General features: G+C 43.3%; 1 pseudogene; it reads right to left on the bottom strand.

The window, feature by feature from the left end:
* Positions 1–225: 225 nt before the first annotated feature.
* The window catches only part of LOC101654776, a 55,200-nt pseudogene continuing 50,079 nt past the window's right edge, over positions 226–5,346 (bottom strand).

Here is a 5,346-nt window from a genome sequence, read left to right on the forward strand (position 1 = left end):
ACATTGTTTTGGATCACCCATCTTTGTAATAAGCAAGCATATGTATATCTTCCAGTTGGTTGACGCAGTAGCTGTCTTCCAAATTTCTTGGTGTGCTTCCATTATTGGATCCCTTTATTGAAACATTTCAATTAGGATGCCATAAATTCCTGAAGCCTTGCCTTTTATCAATACCTTGAATGCAAGTTGAATCTATTCCTTTATTGTCACCAGTCACTTTTTTTTTTAATTCACTAGTCTATTTTTGGCAGGCCCTATCTGATGAATTTGTCTTTGCTTTCCAGGACCTCAGCAGTTAGGACAGCACTCTACTGCTCCTGTCTAACCACCTTGGCCTTCACATTTGTCACAAATCACATTCTTTTGCAGAGCTAGTTTTCTTGTTGTGCCATTATACACGTATTCTAATGTTACTGAGAGTTGACGCACAATATTTTTCCCTCTCCTCTCTCTCTGCACCCTTCCACCACCTCCAAAGAACATACCAAAGGTGTCCATTGGGGAACCCAAACCACCGCCAGCTCCACCCTCCTTGATGGCCTGCTCTCCTCCTCTGTCAAACAATCCCTTTTCTTTGCATCAGAGAGCACTTCATATGCTTGAGAAATCTATTTAAAACGTCTTGCCTTCATTTGGATTCTTATGAAGATGGTACCTCAAGGCCGGTTTCCTGTAAGCATTTTTCAGCTCTTCCTGGGTGGCACTGGCTTTGACAGCAAAATATCATAGTAAGTGGTTTCTTTCACAGCTTTCTATAGCCCTTGGGCAGGTGAGGCTGGGGTAGGGAGTATGGGAAGGAGTTGGTCTCTGTGTGCAGTTTGGGGAGCCACAGCTCCTCCGTCTCTCTTGAAGTGTTCTGGAAAGTTCCCCCTAGTTTGAACCTTCTGTCTTCCTCTTGACAAGGTCAACATGTATAATTTATGTTGTTGGGGGGGGAAAGGTATTTTTTTGTTGTTGGGGAAAAAAGGTATTTGTTGTTGGGGAAAATTTATGCTGTTGGGGGAAAAACGGTATTTGCAATGAAGGAGTTATTGCTCTAAAAAACCATTCATGTGATCTTCAGCATCGTTTCTATTGAGGTCATATGCTCCAGCTTCTGCTGCTTCTTCATTGTTTTTAACCTTCACCTTACAATGAACAGAATTATCAATGCATCTTAGGTGCATGTTTGATTAATTTCACACAACAAAAGTTATTTAAAATCTCCAGTTTCTTTTTCATTAGTAGTAAGATTACAGGCATTGAAAACGCTCTGTAGTGCATCTCTGTTCTAACACACAAGAGGTCTCCATGAGTCAGAATCGGCAACAGAAGCTTCTTAGCATTGCTAACATTGATAATGACTCTCCCTATCTCAAGCTTCCCCACCACCTAAGGAAAACTCTTTGGAGTTTTAGGCTCCAACTGAGAATTTCTCAAAGCTGCAGGCTTAGCTGAAAACCCCACTCTAAGGTAGAGAGTTAAGGAGGGAGAAGACTGACAAATCCTTGTTACCACTACCCTCTCTTCAACAGCTAGTCACAGTTTCTAAAAGTTATGATTACAGCTTCATGCTTTCTATTGTGTTCTCCAGAAGCTTCCTATTAATGGTAAGTACACCAGAGAAAGGCTGCATGCCCAAACGGGACCAACATTTGCTGTATCTGGGTGACTGGCAGCTGATGCCTGAGTACACAGCTGTAGTTGTCCCCAAGAAAAGAGGATTTGAAAAGAGACGTTAGTAGATATCAGAAATTTAAAAAAACTTCAGAAACCTCTGAGAAGAGGGTTGGAAGGGATCTTGTGGTAGATGACAGTCCAAATACCTGCATGCCCAACTCAATGCTTGTACAGTGTTGTGAGAGTGCTAATGTATAGTATTGCGCTGTACATGTGTTGGTTTATTTTTAGTTAACTTTTCCTTGCACCATTCATTTTTATTGCTTGTTTCTCCTCACCCCCAATGGTTTAGTCAATAAGTATACCAGCCTGGCATTTAAAATCTTGCTCCCACAAAATCTTTCCAAAGAACTGCATCACGCAATCCCCCTGTCTCTGACTCCAGTGGTTCCTAAATGAACAGCATTTCATTCAACAACTGTAACAAAGTCTCTCGGTGTTCCTAGAATCCTCTTGGGCCCTGCAGACGAAAAGGCTATGTAATCAGGGACTTATAGATTTGAGTCCCAGCTTTATGAGCTCAGGTAAATTTCCTAATCCTTGAGTATGTTTCTGCAGCTAGGTAATCGGTGCCGTGGTCCCTTCAGCGGATTATTGTGAAGATCAAATGACGTGATGTGCATCAATATGCACTTCTCAGAGACTACCTATTGTGGATTCTGTAATTATTTGGATGTGATGGAGGCTGAGGAATGCAGAGGGGGCATTTAGCAGAATACCTGGAGAGAAATGAGTCATAATAAAAGGAGATAGAATTGTGGAAAAACAAGTAAAGGGAGAGAGGGAGAATGTACCACTTGGTAACCTCCACATTCTCTGTGAAAGAAGAGAAAACAATGGTTGAGAGGCCAGAGCACCATGGGCAACCGCTCTTCAGTGTGATTTTTCACATGGTTGCTGGTCCACTCCACTGACTCCAGTGCCTATAGTTCTAGAAATTGCCTTCTGCTTCAGACCTGCTTTAGATTAGAAAAATATTGTGTCACTGCTATCATTTCCCACTGCCTTGCCCCCAAGATTCCTTTGTACTCACCTTGAACTACTTATGTTTTTCAACATTTTTTGGTCTTATATTATCCTGATGCCTATGAATGCAGGGAAATGTTAGCAGGTCTGTTTGCACTTTCCATTACTTGAGGATTGCATAGGTGCCCAGAAACTCCTTTCCCCAGTCTATTCTTTGGCTTTTCTTCCCCCCCTCCCCCGCCCCTGATTCTTCTATGTTTAAATGTGTCTTTCAGATTTGTTCTATCTCACTTTCTTCTCTCTTCTTACTCTTTGAGATTGTTTTCATATTTTTCTCTCTTGCAATAAATCTCTCTCTTCTCTCTCTGTGCCCACACAAACACACACTCAAACAGACCCACAATCATGCTATCTTTCTAGAAATATATTTCCCTAAGTCTGCCTGGCTTGCTCTCTCTCTCTCTCATCACCCTCCACTTCTTTTTATCCTGATCGAAGAGCCTTTCTCAAAATTTCTTGAGCCCTCTGGAATTCTATCACAACAGGTGGCAAATCCAGAAACTCCTTGAGGCCGGGTGGCAATGGCCTGGGCTGGCTAAGATCCCCTGCAGCCAGATCAGGAAAGATGTTTCTTCTTTCCATCTATAAATGGACTGAAACAAGACCTAAGGAAACAGCCTCACCCAACTCCTCAGCTTCAAAAGAGACCCTACCATCTGTCGCAGCCCCTCCATCCCATGATAAACTGGTTGCACTTCAGGTTGAAGTTCAGCGAAGGTAGTCTGGATGGGTGTGCACCATGCTAAGTCAGGGGACTGTGGCAGATGGTAGAGTGGGGTTACTAGGGACAAGGGAGGGGATGCATTTCCAGACATTTGGCCCTAGGACACTTTCTGCTTATTAACTGCTCATATAAACAGTCTCTGAAAATACTTATATCCCAAATGATCTTGTTGTCAAGGACATCATTCTTGAATTGACACCACCCCCACCCCAAAAGCTGCTTTCTTTCACTCTATACTGCCACCCTCACCTTCACAGCTCACTCAGGCACTTGGCTGATAAAGAGACTCAAGCTTCCGGCAGCAGGCACGCCATGTGATCTTTATGAGTTCTCCCAAGGCTAGAGTCCTCTGATCACATGCTATGTTTAGGTTCAGCACCTGTTTTGTAACATGGCTCTGCCTCCTCCTTACCAGCCCTGGGGTGGTGGAGTGAACAGAACCCTAAATTTTAAATTAGGAGTTTGGGGTTCCAACACTCACCATCCTCCTGTTTGCTACAGGAGGACCCCAGTGGTTTCAAGAAGCATCTTTCAAACTTGAATAACCTCTTTAAAAGAAAAATGGAGAAATAAACAGAATGTGTTCATCCCAATTATTGACATATTTAATATCAATGTTACGCTGTGTCTAAAGAAAAACACTTCTGATGTGTATGACTGATACCCCATAATGAGGCCGAAACAAACTTAGAAAAGAAATGTGAACTAAACTACAAAACCAATAAAATTCCGGTGAACAATTATTTTAATAAGGTGGCTGCTCTTGTTTTTCTAAAATTAAATTGCTGCTCAGATCGTGACTCCAGTACTGGCTGGAATGCAGTTTTGCATTTGTCCTGCTATATTACTGTGTCAGGCGGTGACTCAGCTCCCACGCCACTTTGATTGCTATCAGATCTACTGCTAAACGGCCGTTCCTACAGCCCTCAGGGACATCATGCGGCCTTCGCTGAGACTATGCCATCATTTATGTATTAAATCCTCCTAGCTTCTTTTCTCATTAGTCCTTGACAAGGCAAGGAGGACAATATGAAGCTAATGAGATAGATTACACAGCCTCTAAGAGAGATTGTTAAGTTATATGCTTCACTCTCCCTCTCCTTCCCCCGATGAGTCCAACTCAAATACGCCATCGCCCGGCCTCCTTTGAGGCGTTTGCTTTTCGATGCCATTTAGTCAATTCCAAGTTATCAGACTCAAAACTCACTGCCCTCCAGTCCATTCCAACATGTAGTGACCCTGTGGGTCAGAGGAAAACTGCCCTGTGGGATTCTAAGACTGCATCTCTTCATAGGAGTCAAAAGCCTAGGGGTTTTGACCTTGAGGGCAACAACACAACGCATAACCACTATGGCACCAGGACTCCTTCCCAACTTATAGTGACCCTGTATGACCGAGTAGAACTGCCCTATCAGGCTTCCTTGGCTATAATCTTTCCAAAAGCAGATTTCCAGGAGACTTTCTCTAGAAGAATGTCTGAGTGGGTTTGAACCGCCAACCTTTCGGTTCACAGCCAGACCCTTAAGTGTTGTGTCACCAGGACTCCTTGAAGCTAGATAAGGCCATACTACTAAGCTCTGGTAAATGAAATATAAATGGAAATGGCATTTCGAATTGTTGAGAGGTCTTCTAAAAGGAAATCTGGATTTCTTTGCTCTTTCCTCCATCTTACTGCCTGGAATGAGGAAGTGCTAGCAGGGCCTACATTAATCATCTCGGATCGTGAAGATGAAGGTCACACCCTAAGGCTGGCACAGCAGAGAGCTGAGATAAGTTTGGGTCTCTAACAACCCCACTGAGCAGCGGTTCTCAACCTGTGAGTCGCGACCCCTTTGGGGGCCCAAACAACCCTTTCACAGGAGTTGCCAGACTCATCACAGTAGCAAAATGACACTTATGAAGTAGCAATGAAAATAATTTTATAGTTGGGGGGGGGG

The sequence above is a fragment of the Echinops telfairi genome, unplaced genomic scaffold (assembly GCF_000313985.2).
Source record: "Echinops telfairi isolate 266 unplaced genomic scaffold, ASM31398v2 ScPeMD7_20;HRSCAF=75, whole genome shotgun sequence".
Lineage (NCBI taxonomy): Eukaryota > Metazoa > Chordata > Mammalia > Afrosoricida > Tenrecidae > Echinops > Echinops telfairi.